General features: G+C 52.0%; 1 long non-coding RNA gene across 2 annotated transcripts in view; it reads right to left on the bottom strand.

Annotated features, from left to right (window-relative positions):
* Positions 1 to 230: 230 nt before the first annotated feature.
* Positions 231 to 13,736, bottom strand: part of LOC115029417 (uncharacterized) — a 52,377-nt gene continuing 38,871 nt past the window's right edge. For both annotated transcript variants that reach the window (XR_015045543.1, XR_003834976.2), the window contains exons 2-3: positions 1,732 to 1,859; positions 231 to 313 (exon numbers count right to left, since the gene is read on the bottom strand). This is a non-coding gene — a long non-coding RNA (uncharacterized LOC115029417). The remainder of the gene's footprint in view (positions 314 to 1,731; positions 1,860 to 13,736) is intronic.

Genomic DNA, 13,736 nt, shown 5'->3' with positions numbered 1-13,736 from the left:
CACTGCAGACCTAACTCCCATTGTACAGTTCCACAGGATAAAGCTAACCTCTTGGTTTGGCAGTGAGGCCTTTGGGGTCAGCCCCTAAGAAGGTCCTGGTTGGTAAATTACAAGGGTCCAATATGTACAGTTTTATGCATTCACCTGAAGACGCTGTCTTAGACAATGTTCTATTGCTATGAAGAAACACCATGACCACAGCAACTCTTATAAAGGAAAGCGTTTAATTGGGGTTGGCTTACAGTTTCAGAGGTTTAGTCCATTATCAGCACGGTAGGAAGCAGACATGGTGCTGAAGAAGGAGCGGAGAGGTCTGCATTCGGATCCACAGGCAGCAGGAAGAGAGAACACAGGGCCTGGCTTGGGCTCTTGAAACCACAAAGCTCACTCCCAGTGACTACTTCCTCTAACAAGGCCACACCTCCTAATCCTTTCAAACCGTGCCACGCCCTAAGCATTCAAACATCGGAGCCTATGGGGATGGTGGTTCTTATTCAACCACCACAGACACTCACTTGGGACTCTAGAGTCTCTTGCTTCCCCACTGTACCCTTCCTAGTATGTGGCTGTTGTCCTCCCAGGAGAATCATGCACCGTCCATCTACCATCATTGATATTTGAGAGCAAGCTGTGTCTTGCTGTTGGGGTGGAAGAGCGTTCGTCAGTGCCCAGGAACCACCCTACAACCAGTGTCACACTCCCTGTACTCCATCTCACACTTGATCCCACCAGGGGTGCCCCAGGGTTCCTGGATGGCCATGGCTATAGATCTCTTAGATGCCAAGACTGGAAACTAAGGACAAAAGACGTAGAGCAGGAGTCAGGGACAAGTCTCCCTATATAGCACACATGGGAAGGCTAGGGAGACTGGGTTTGAGGGGCCAAGGACTTGAAAGACATGGGCCCGTTGAAAAGCCCAGGCAAAGGGAAGCACACAGATAGGGAGCCAGACATGAGCTCCAACTAACAGATGCTGCAGACACTCAGCAGGACGATAGACTGAGAGGGCAGGCATGGACCCTCAGATGGGATGGCTGGCACCATCTCTTTCCCTGGGTGGCCTCTGGCCCCTCCCAAAAGTGTTGGCTCCACCCTCTAAGCAGAGGTCAGTACTATCCATAAAGCCTGGGAAACTGAAAGGATTGAGCTTCCCAAACACCTGTCTTGTTTCTGTACTTAGCTAAGTAGCCAAATGGAATCGCATCAGTCCCAGCAGGGACTGAACCATGTACAAAGCCTCTTAGAGTAGACTTCAGGCCCAGCAGACTTCTGGAGCAGACAGCCTATTCAGCCCCTGCAGAGGAGTCACTGGGCGTGGTACATGTGCCCAGAAATGACCTAAGAGCTGCATGGTAGGGACTCAAGCCTCCTATGGGGGAATCACAGGAAAGAGGAATTTCATGATCATTTAGTGAGAGCTGGGTATAATAGGACAGGGCTGAGACCTGTCACAGTCAGAGACCCAAAGGGCCTTAAGGTGCCCCCTCCTCCAGTAGTCCTAACCACTCCCTAAGGCCTTCCTGAAGCAGCTCGTGGGGCCCTCATCCAGATTCCCAGGTCATCACAGGTCTCTAGGAGTCCCATCCCTATAGGCTCTCCATATCCCTTGCCAAAACCATTCCCTTCCCTGATGCCCTCAGCTCTTGCCCTGGCAGTCTGTCCTTTTCTGCTTCTACTCAAGCTCTAGTCCAGAGTGGGAGAGAGAAGGGTGGCTGGAGGGCTGACTCTCACCTTGTGCTTCCAGATTCCTGGGAGGCAGTTCCCCCAAGCTCAGCAACACGTCTTCTCTGCCAGTGGAGCATCCTGGGGTGAGACCCTCCTCTGTGCTCCTCACATCTGAGTAGGTATTTGCTGAGTGGCTGAAAAACATTCAGAAGCATACTGGTTACTTTTCTCATTGCTATAATTTGACAAAAATAACTTGGGAAGGAGGGATTCATCTGGGCTCACGGTTCTCAAACTGTGCAGTCCAACAGGGCAGAGAAGACTGGATGTGGTAGAGTTGTGTGAGCGGGCTGGACACATTGTATCAAGAAGCAGAGCGAAGAAGGATACATAATGCTCACTTTGTCCCATTTTCTCAGTCTGGGATCCCAGACACTGGATGGTGCCCAGCACAGTAGGGTGAGATGTCCCACCTCAGTTAACCTGTCTAGAACCTCCCCCATAAACACACCCAGAGGCTTGTCACCAAGTTGATTCTAGATCATATAAAGATTTAATTAGCATTCCCAGTCACCAGCCGGGTGTAGGCAGTACAGTGCTTCCGTTACAAGGTGCCTTGTCTCTAGCAATGCCCTGAGAGTCTTCACAAAGCACTTGCCAGTGTCCAGAGAGGGGATACAACTGTACATCTTTGCTGAGGAAGGGACAAAAGTGACAGGCATGACAGGCAAATGAAGTAGGATGGCTCCACGGGCTGCTCCTGCCCTTGCGCTTTGGTGAGTGCTGTGAATATGTTTCCTCCCAGCAGAAGGGGTCTTGACATGGCCCAGGGCCATCACCCTGCCCCTGGTCTGGGCTACACCCAAGGGTGACTCCCTCCAGGACCAGCATGTAGCTCCCTGGAAGCATGCTAGCACAGTTACTGGTGGTGGTGGCACGTTTCATGCTGAATATTAAAAATATTTTGCACACAAAACAGATGTAGTGAGACATTGAGAGAGAGGCTGAAATCACATAGCCAAGACCTGTGCAGACCCCAAGAAGCTGGTAGATAGCTGGGGGTGGGGGGAGAAAAACTACCCCTGATGCCAGCTCACCAGGGATGCTTCCGGTCTCTCAGCCCTCAGAGAGGACAGGTGTCCCCTCACAGGACCGGGCAGGCCCAAGAGCGTCTACACCTCACCCCTGGGTCTTCACTGTGGAATAGCTTAAGGGTGGGAAAGGAACAAAGGCCAACAGTGAGTTTGTGTGGCCAGGACAGCTCACCCCATCTGCCTGTTCCACTCTGAGCCTTGATCACAGACACTCACTGAGCCCTGACCACAGATAGTCACTGAACCCTGATCACACTCACTGAGCCCTGACCACAGACACTCACTGAGCCCTGATCACACTCACTGAGCCCTGACCACAGACACTCACTGAACTCTGACCATAGACCCTCACTGAGCCCTGACCACAGACACTCACTGAGCCCTGACCACAGACACTCACTGAGCCCTGATCACAGACACTCACTGAGCCCTGATCACAGACACTCACTGAGCCCTGACCACAGACCCTACTGATCCCTGACCACAGACATTCACTGAGCCCTGACCACAGACACTCACTGAGCCCTGATCACAGACACTCACTGAGCCCTGACCACAGACCCTCACTGAGCCCTGACCACAGACCCTCACTGAGCCCTGACCACAGACACTCACTGAGCCCTGATCACAGACACCCACTGAGCCCTGATCACAGACACTCACTGAGCCCTGACCACAGACCCTACTGAGCCCTGACCACAGACCCTCACTGAGCCCTGACCACAGACCCTCACTGAGCCCTGATCACAGACACTCACTGAGCCCTGATCACAGACCCTCACTGAGCCCTGACCACAGACCCTCACTGAGCCCTATTATTGACACTCACTGAGCCCTGACCACAGACACTCATGAGTCTTATGCTGAGCTCTCATTCTGTACAACTGTCCTCTCTTCTTTATCCTATACAAAACCTAGGACAGTAGATACATTGTAGATACTGTAGATACATTGTAACCAGTAACCAGCTGCCTCAAACACTGCTTCTAGCCTTCCTCATGGAGATGTATAAACCCTGAACCAAAACAAACCCTTCCCTCCTTCATCACAGCAAATAGACAAGTAACAGACAAAGAAAGCTGCTTAACTTCCAAAGTAGGCTTATCCTCACTGTAATAAGATGACGAAAGTACTAAATCATAGTTAGGGAAGATCACTGGAGAGTCACCAATGGCAGAATCCAGCCCTTACAGAAGCCCTTGCCGCGGCCTAGGCCAATCCACATGCCGTGCATGGCCAGGCCTGATGTTTTCCCACATTCCATTCTGGCCTCTTCCAAGACCTTCCCAAGCCCACTTGGTGTCCCTCCCACCCTTATAGGTCACCTTCCCATTCTCAGCCCTTAGGCTCTGGGAATAAGCCTACACTGTGACCTGCATGGTGAAGGACTAGAGCCTCAGCCACTCACCTGGGTTCATAAATCTGCCCCATTCCCCTCAAGCCAATACAAGCCAGGAGCCTGAAAATCCAATATATTTCATTTACAAGCTGGTCTATTACCCAATTCATAACAGATCTGTCACCCTGAGGGATCAATGCATCCGGACGACGCCACATACATAACACCTATGTGTAATTGGGTTCCAGCTCCCTGGCATCTCACTGTGCTGTAGGACCCTGGGGAGCCACTCACCCTCTTCAGCTGAGGATATAGAAGCAGCCGAGAGGTACAGAAGGGAGGGGTCTCAGTAGGTCCAAGGGGGCTAATCACATGGTCCCTGCCTTTGTGGTTCTGCCTAGTGTCTCAGGACTGGTCAGCATGGAATCCCACCACAGCACATGTCCCCCAGGCCAGTGCTTCGAGCCTGTGGGTGACCCAGTCAGCTGATTACAGTTAACACTCGTAGAGACACACAGAGATGCATGGTTCTCAGGTGCCTGCAGGAATTACCCTGTCACCTGCTCAAAACCAAGATGGACATCCTTAGCCTCTTAGACAAGACAAGAGCCCAAAGTCCCATCCCCAGCTAGACACCAAGCTGTATCTTAAAGGGAATGGAATGGTAGGCAGGTTTGGCTCTGTCTGGTATAAACTGGTCTACAGAGATACAAGCTAAGCAGGGGAAGGAGAGTAGAGGCACACGGCAGGACAGGAAGCTGCACAGGTGTCCTAAAGTTCAGCAGGCAAGGTGCTGCCTCTGATAGCTGTTTTTGAGGGACAGAATGGGTAAGAGCCCATCCCAATATCATTGTGGCTGTGAATGAGGATGCTCGTGGCCCCTCCATGCTCCTGTGGTTCAGTGTCCTTACCGTCTGGCTTAGGGTAGCTGTGTGAGGCAGGGCTGCAAGCTGGGCACTTCCCCACCCCCATTCCTCTGTTCTGTAAGCCTGCTTAGTGCTGAGGCCCCCTGGAGCTCCCTCACCCAGCCCCATCCCTTCTCACCCTGCTATTGATTCTGATCACAGATGTGACACCCAGTAATAGAGCTGGCACCTCAGCCTCCTGAGGATCCATGTCCCAAAATAGGGGGGAAAATGATCCTGGTGCAAGAGTTTTTTCAGGCTGAGATGGAGTTATCGGGGCCACATGTATTTCACACAGGGATTTATCTATTCTTGAGGCTGCCACATAAATAGGCCTGGGGCCTGGGGCCTGGGAAACAGTACAGCCTCCCATCAGGACAGGATAGAAGGAAAGAGGACCTTTGGGACTCTAAGATCAGGATGCTGGGGTCACTCAATCAGCAGCTAACCCTGGGCAAGTGAGGCTGCCCCTGTGCCTCAGTGTCCTTATCTGTCAAATGGAGTTCTTTGCTCCTAGTTGGAGGCCTCTGGCCATCAATAAAGGCTGTTCAGGTTGTCATCTTTTTTATCATTATAACAATGGTTTAATCTGTAGGGATGTGTGTTAAAGGCTGGATAGATGTTTCAACAGGTAAAGACATCTGTCAAAAAATCAGATGGCCTGAGTTTAACCCCTAAGGCCCACATAGTAGAAGGAGAAAACCAACTATAAGTTGTCCTCTGACCTGCTCTTTCAATCCGTGAAATGTATATGTGCACATACATGGGAAAGAGCAGGGAGTCCAGTTATGGCCATAGCCCTTCCCCTCCCATACTCTGAGCAGATCAGAATGTCACAGCTGAGGGAGCTCAACTCACAGACCGGGAAACTGAGGCCCAGAGGGAAGAGTTTGTGCAGTGGTATCACTGAATGCCTCTCAGAGCTGCCAGAGGCTACAGCTGGGCTTCTGAGTGGGAGTCTCCCCGCAGCCACAGACAGGGTCTCCTGTCTCCCCACTTACCCTGTTCATCCTGAACCTACCAGATCCCACACTGATCGCGGGGCCTTCCTGGGGACTTTGGTGCACGGAAATGGCCACTCTGGGAGAAGGACAAAAGAGGTGGAAGCTGTGGGGTTGACGAGTACCGCATCCCCAAGTATGGCAATCCGTTATCCTTCTCAAAGCTGATGAGGGCCAGCATGAGGACAATTAGTCTCAGAATTACTGATGGAGGACAACGGTAAGAGAAAAATAAATTAAAAAGAAATCCATTGGAGCTGTAACTGTAATACAGTGTATCATCGTCAATTGAATCACAAATACAAGCTGGTCCCTTGTCGATTGATTTCAGCGAGTAAACAATTTAGGTATTTAAATTGGCAATTTGAGGGGGAAGGAGGCAGAGCTGGCTGGAGAACTGGAGGCATCATATTCAAGGTTGGCACAGGCCCCTGCTGCTCCTCAGCTGCAGGAAGCTCCTGCCTCCTGCCCACCAGCTGGGCGCTCTATCTAGAGGTCTTCACAGACCTCAGTTAGAAGCATGACCACCTAACCCAGTTGGCTTGTCCCTCTCTCCTTCTACACTGCATCTCCCACATCAGGCATGGCTTCTTTGTTCCCACGTGTATAGCCCAGCATTCGAGCTTCGATTGCAGGAGTCTTCTTTTACTTCCTGAGCCAAGTCTACATCTGTGAGGAGGATCAGAGGGTGGAGGGAAGAGCTAGAGGGGAAGAGTGGAGAAGTGGATGAAAAATAGAGAGATAGATGGAGGAGTGCATGAAAGGGGGAAGAAGAAGGGAGATGGTGAAACAGTGGAAAGTGTATTTGGAGAGATGGTGGAGGAATGGAGAGGTAGATGGAGGAAGTGATGGAAGGAGAGATAAAGGGAGAGATGAAAAATAGATGAAGAAATATTGGAGAGAAGCAAGGAGGGAGATATAGAAGGGGGATGGAGGGATATATGGAGACTTCTCTGGATATAGATGGAGAGATAGAGGGAGGGATGGATGGATAGAGAAGTAAATAAGGGAACCAGACAGGATAGAAAGATGGAGGGAGAAGGGAAGGAATAGATAATGGGATGGAGGGCAAGAGAGTGATAGATCAGCTAATGGATGAATCGAAAGAACTGGTAAATGATAGGTAAATAGATGGACAGACAGACAGAGACAGATAGATGTGGGTTGAGGGTAGAAGAATGAATGGGAAAAAGAACTGTTAATTGATAGGTAGGTAGGTAGATAGGTAGGTAGATAGATAGATAGATAGATAGATAGATAGATAGATAGATAGATAGATAGACAGATGGGCAGACAGACAGACAGAAGTGGGTTGGAGGTAGATGGATGCATGGAAAGACAAAGACACGGCAGGTTACTAAGAAGCCACTTAAACCCAAGAAGGTAAAGTCATGTGCATGCCTAAAGGTCTTGGGTCTCTCAGCACAGGGGTGTTCTCTCAGCTGAGGATAGCTCTGAAGAGCAGGTGCTCTCCTGAAGGCCAAGGGGAGCTCGGTCTCCACACCAGACCTCTCTCCCCTCCAACTCACATCATCTCCATCTCGGCAGCTGGCAGAGACAGTAGAGTGGAAGTCACTCAAGTGCCAGTCAAGTTCACAGTCACAGCTCTGCTGAGCTGGGGCTGAGAAGGCTGCCCAAGAGAGAGGTAGATGGCCCTGCAGGCAGTGGTCAAGTGAGCAATCCTGACTACCCAAGCAAAAGGCCTAACTGCAGGACCCAAGTAAATGGACCTCCTGGGACCAACTCTAGTGTCCTGTGGCTGGCACTCTAAGGACCTCAGAATGAAGGTGGGGCTTGCCATTCATGAAAGAGCTCCTACCACACTGGGGATGCAGGAACAGAACTATGGGGATTGGACTTTCCCACTTATCTTTTTTACCTTTTTCCTACACAGAGTTGGAACCTATGTCCCCTCCCTGGAACCTGGAGGTCTTACAACTGCTCCAACCAAGAAACTGTAAGGGGGCTAACACCAGGTGACTTCTGAGCCAGGGCCACATGAAACAGGAAGAGTTAGCAGGGCTCCCTTCCTGGAATGCTTCCCCCAGTTTGCCAGCCAGCAGGGTGTGAGGAAGCCTGGCCTACATAGGGAAGCCACCTGCAGGGTGAATATCCACAGTTCCCAGGTGGCAGTCTGTCTCAGCCAGGAGGTGTATAACCAAGTGACCCTCGGATGAGCCCAGCCACGAGCCTTTGGGTCACCCTAACCAATGCTAGGAGGAGCAGAAGTCAGCTGTCCCACAATGCACTGATGAAGTGCACAGAGAAACAATCAGAATGGATGTTATTGAGATAGTTTGCTACACAGCACACTTACTGTAACAGAGACAAGTCCCTGCATCTTCTTCCTTGGCTATTTACTAACATTCCTGCCATTTCTCCAGGTTCCTTTCTCTATTCTCAACCTAACTCAGGTTGTAGTAGTGGGGGCTACTGATACTCAGCATCATGGACTGGTGACCTGGAGCAGGATGGAGAGGAGGATACAGGACCTCACTCACTCCTTCAGGGAGCAGGTGGTGCTGTGTGAGTCCAGTGTGTGTATTTGGTCACTAGCCTAAGTTGTCCCATGTTAAGTGAGGGCATGTGAATCACCAGTGATGTGAACGCATAGGACACACATATGTGAGCATTAGCAGCCAAGGGGTGCACAGTAGGAGGCACCTAAGGGTGGGGCTTGCCCAGTACCTATGGTCCTTGATGTCCTTGGGGAGCTAGGCCCAGCAGACTTCCTCCCAGCTTGTGAGTCTCTGGGACTCAATGTGGCTTCTGTGAGCTCTTCCACAGCTCCAACATTTCTCTTCACTGGAGTTGTCTGGAGCTGGCTTCTGCTATGTATACCAGCAGATTCTGGCTGAAACTGGGTGTTTGAAAAATTCCCCAGGCGAGGGCTGGAGAATCTGTCCTTGGAATGACCACAGGTCAGATAGTGGGGTATGCCAGAGGGTGGAAGCCAGGAACTGAGCAGCTCAAAGTAGGAGAGGCTGGTGCAGTCAGATGAACAGGTTAAAGACAGAGGAGGTTCCCCTGGGCTCTTGGAGCAGATGGTTGGTGTGCTCTGTTGGGTAGGTAGGAGGAGTGATGGCTTGGTTGGGGCAATGTGCAGAGAGAGGGAAGAGATCGGATGGGCAAGACAGAATCCATGAAAGGGCTTCTCTAGGCTTCCTCATGGCCTTGAGGTGAGAGGAGGGGAGGAACTGGCCCGAGTCACCTCCAGACCCTGACTGTAGATTCCAGAATCATATCATCACATAGGACAGGGAAGAGAAGAAAATCCACGGGCCCCACTGTAGGAGGAAACTGGCCCCTTCCAGAGGGCTTCAGAGACTCAAGCTTCCAGGAGGTACTGAGTCAGGGTAGGTGGCTCTTAAGATGAGAACCAAAGAATGGGCAAAGGAATAGCTTGGGGGCGAGAGGAGATTCAGCATGGCCAGACCTGCCCTGTGCCCTGGAAGCCATGGCTCTGCCCAGGCACGGTACCCCGCCGTTCAGTCTGTCTCAGCAGGATGGGGCCGCTCAGCCAGTATCTCTAGGGAGAATCCTGACCACGCGGAGACCTCTCCAGGGAAGGAAGCCAGGCTTGAAATATCCATCTGCTTCCACGAGGCCCAGGCTCCTACTTGACCATCTTCTACCTCCCTAAGCAGAGAGGATTCACTTCGAGATCCAAGATCATCTGCCTGGCCCTCAACCCATCCACTGCCTGGGGAGAGGACAGGACAGGGCAGGCGCATGCTGTAGCGATCCTTCCAGAACCTGGATGGACAGTTAAGGTGAACAGATAGTCTGTGCTTGGCAAGTTTGAATAGGAGAACCTGGCTTTGTTCCCTTGGGGTCACGTTAGTCCATGGCGAGGTACAGGTTCTACAGCTGCCACTGAACTGAAGGGACTATTCTGGTTTAGTCCTTACCTCAGGTGGCTCTGCTGAAGGACCCTGCAAATGAGGCTTTTGCTCCAGATCACGGGGAGGGGTGGGAGTGGGGTCTCAAGCTGCCAGTCATGAAACTTCTAGACAGTGAGTTCTGTCTGGCAGAATTCTTGTGGCTGCTGTCCCATAAAGGATATGAGGTCCAGCCCGGTGACAGAATCTGAGCTGTGTGCTCTGTAGGCCCATGTCTCACTGGTAGAGCTCACCTCACAGGCAAGGAAACAAAGCTTGGTGAGGAAAAGTGGGCAGGCCGGAAGCCTGGAGGGTATACCACCCATAGTCAGTTGGAGAGGAGGGCAGGAGAGTCTCAGAGACAAGAGAAAGAAAGGAGGAGGCTGCAGATACCCTAACGAGGAAAACCTACCAGAAGAGCATCTCTTATGAACCTGCTGTGAATCATGCCATGCTCTACCGATCTCCGTCCTTCACTTAGAACTGCTTTTCACCACAGCACCCCCCTCTCTCCCTACAACACACACACACACACACACACACACATACACACCACTCCCCTGACCCCACAATTCCAAAAGAAATGAATAGCTCACTCTTGGTTTCCACCAGACTTGCGTGGCCTGTCAGTTCTAGACCCAGGGTGTGCACAATGGGGAAGCCCAGCTCTTGCTTGTTCTCACCCTCCAAAAGAGTGGGGTTGATGATTCATTGGGGGAACCTCTGTGGTTACTGCTCATGTCAGCCTGGCCCGGGACTGTCCCCACCCCAGATGCATACCTCCGATAACGTGATTGCCTTTATGCCTAGACAGCCACACAGCTCTGGACCTCCTGCTGCACCAGAGAGTGGGGCCTGAAGGTCATGCTGACACTCCTGACACTCCAGGCCTGAGGAGGAGGGGTGCTGGGTTTAGCCTGGCAGGAGCAGCTGTGCCTGTCAGCACTGTCCTGCACTGTCCTCATGCTGCCCCCACTCCTGAACTTCTCACCTGGCAAACCTGCTCCTCCAGGTTCCTTCAGAAGTGCTGACAGATCAGGAGCTCAGGTTAGCCAGCCTAAGCAGGGATATGCAGGCTGGGGGACCCCAATCATCCCATTATAAAGAGAGACCCTAGACTTTTCGAGGTACCAAAACTCTCAGAAGCAGAGCCATACTCATCAGCCAGGTCCACAGCTACCCGCTGCAGGCATGCCTGCCTTCAGAGTACCATGTCCTTTATATACCTCCTTGTGGATAGGTTCCAGCCCAGCAACCCCAACTTGGGGACGTTGGATAGAGACAGCCGCAGAAAAGAGAGCTGACAATGGTCACTTTGCCCTGCAGTTCCAGTCTGAGCTGGCCCTGCCCCTCCCTCCACGGAGCATCACAAGTCTGTCCACAGCTACTCCTCCCGGCATCAGAGTCAGGCATGACCTCCAGCCGCCCTCACTGCCCTAGCCAGCTCCTCACACCTGCAACCAGGAGGTGTAAAATCCAATTTGCTCCTGACACCTCTATGGGACACCCTGGGGCCTGTGTTCACTGCTGCTATGAAGCTGGGAAGGTGGCCAACAGCTCGGGCTTGGGGTGTCTTCTGTTCGCCCACCTGGCCCCTGTCTTATAGTGTCAAGTTTCTTAGGACCTTTGGGATAGAAGCAGCCTAGACACTCAGCATTACACAGCTTCAAAATTCCAAAGCCCAGAATTAGGCAAAGCAATCTGAACTGGGGTTTACAACCCTTTCAGCAGAGGGGAGGGAGGTAAGAGATAAAGGATGAGAAATCTGCTCTTCCTGAATGTGAGCAGCACCTAGACTTGGCTAGGAGGTGTCACAGTGGCAACCTAGGGGAAGAAACAGTGGGCTCTGGGCTGTACCACAGAGCCTCAAGCAGCTATAGAAACAAAATAGCCCAACAGTCTCTAGTCCTTTCCCAGTTCGTCAACCCACTCCTGCAGATCCCCAAGGGACCTCAGGGTAGTAAGGTCTAAGAACTGGGCCCAACCATTGCAGAATCCCCTGGTGAGACTGGGCTTCTCCTCCATCCTCATGACAGACCCACCCATCAAAGCCAGCGGGCCCATGGAGCAGTAAGACACACACTTAAGACTTTCCTACACCAAGGGGAGCTTGTCATGGTATGAGAGCAGAGAAAAGCTATCCTGGTCAAGTGCCACACTGTAGGCAGACCAGTTTCCTACTCCAGAACACTCATTACAGGAGTCACACCATTTTACACACACACACACATGCACATACACACACAGGCACACATACACACAGGCACACATACACACACATACATGCATGCACGCAGGCATACATACACACACACACACACCACTATAGCACTGTTACAATGCAAACTCACTCAACCTACATTGATAGTTCCACCCAGGTCCCAAAACCCAGTTCCTAGAAAATAGCTCAAACCCTCTGTTTCCCTGGGGCTAGAGGTTGCCCCCAAAGGTAGAGGAGCAGCCAGGCCTTACAGCTCCACCAGAAAGGGCATCATGATAGCCAGAGTCCATTTCTCAGACAAAGAAACAGGCCCTGTGACAAGTGGTCTGTCACATCCCTCTCTGCCTTTTTCCAGGTCTTCTGTGTCAGTGAACACCTATGCAGAATGTAGAGTCAGCCCCCATGCCCCATGCCATTATTGCAGCCCCTGTCCTGTCCAGCTGACTGTTGCCTCCTGAGGTCCTCACTCCATGCCTGTCTTGGACTACAATGGCCATCTCCACGGCCCTGTCCACTTCCTCCAACCCTGCAATCATTGCTAGAATGTGACTGCTCCCTCTCTGCCCCTTGTCATGTTTACTTTCTCCCTTGGCAGTGAATGCACCATGTCTGTCCCAACCATTAATGCCCTTCCTCGATCCTCAATAAAAATCTCAGTGGAGATAAAATACCATTGACCAGCTGTGGGCAGAGATGGCTGGAGATACTCCAAAGAGCAACAATTGCCTAAGGCCAGGAAGCCTCCCTGGGTCTTTGGAGAAGGACAGAGTCCAAAGGAGTTGGTGACTCAACCGGTAGCTGGTTCACCACCCAAGATAGGAGGGCAAGGATCTGTGGGGATCAGAGAAGCAAACATTCCAGGCAGAGGGAATCCAGTAGAGGCTCAGAAGGGAGAGTTGATGTGGCAGCGCCCCACAGCGGGCCCCTGGGTTGGGGCTGAGGCCGGATGATGGGAGGGGATGATGGAAGAGAGCTGGGCACTGACGGCTGAGCCAGCCCAGACTACCAACACTGACACTGTGGGGTTGGAGTGGCCAGGGCCAGCCCTCAAAGGAGCAACCCCCTATGCTGCCAGCTTGGAGACAGCTGTCTCCAGAAGGGGGAAGGAACAGGTACCTCAAGTTAGCAGGTAGTCATTCCAGGGCCTAGGGAAGTTAGGTACCCAGATGCTCACTGTGAGGATAACAAAGGATCAAGGGGGCCCCACCCACCCTGTGAGGATAACAAAGGATCAAGGGGGCCCCACCCACCCTCCTCCTTTACACTGTCTCTGTCTAGGAACCTTCCTGTGATGGAGAAGGTGGAAGGGCTCTGACAGTGGGAGGCCCAACATCCTCCATGCTGAGCGCCTACCAGCTCCACTCTGAGGTGTGGGTAACCTAAGCCCTTCCTTAGGTCCAACCCAGGTCTGGGCTTCTTCAGTACATCAAGCTTGCCAGTTCTCCCATCTAAGCACCCCCATGGGATGCTGTCCCCCCACCATGGACCAGTCTCCAGCTGTCCTCCAAAAATCTGTCTTTCTGCATGGGCCTCGCCCATCATCTGACCTCAGCCCAGACTCAGGGGCCCTTTGTGGGGCTCAGTGACTTCAATCCTCTCTTCTGAGCCTCTGCTGGATTTCCTCTGCCTG

The sequence above is a fragment of the Mus caroli genome, unplaced genomic scaffold (genome assembly GCF_978045245.1).
Source record: "Mus caroli unplaced genomic scaffold, Mus_caroli_1 scaffold_16, whole genome shotgun sequence".
Classification (NCBI taxonomy): Eukaryota; Metazoa; Chordata; class Mammalia; order Rodentia; family Muridae; genus Mus; species Mus caroli.
The sequence above is the reverse complement of the archived record's forward strand: the minus strand, read 5'-3'. Positions and strand labels throughout refer to the sequence as shown.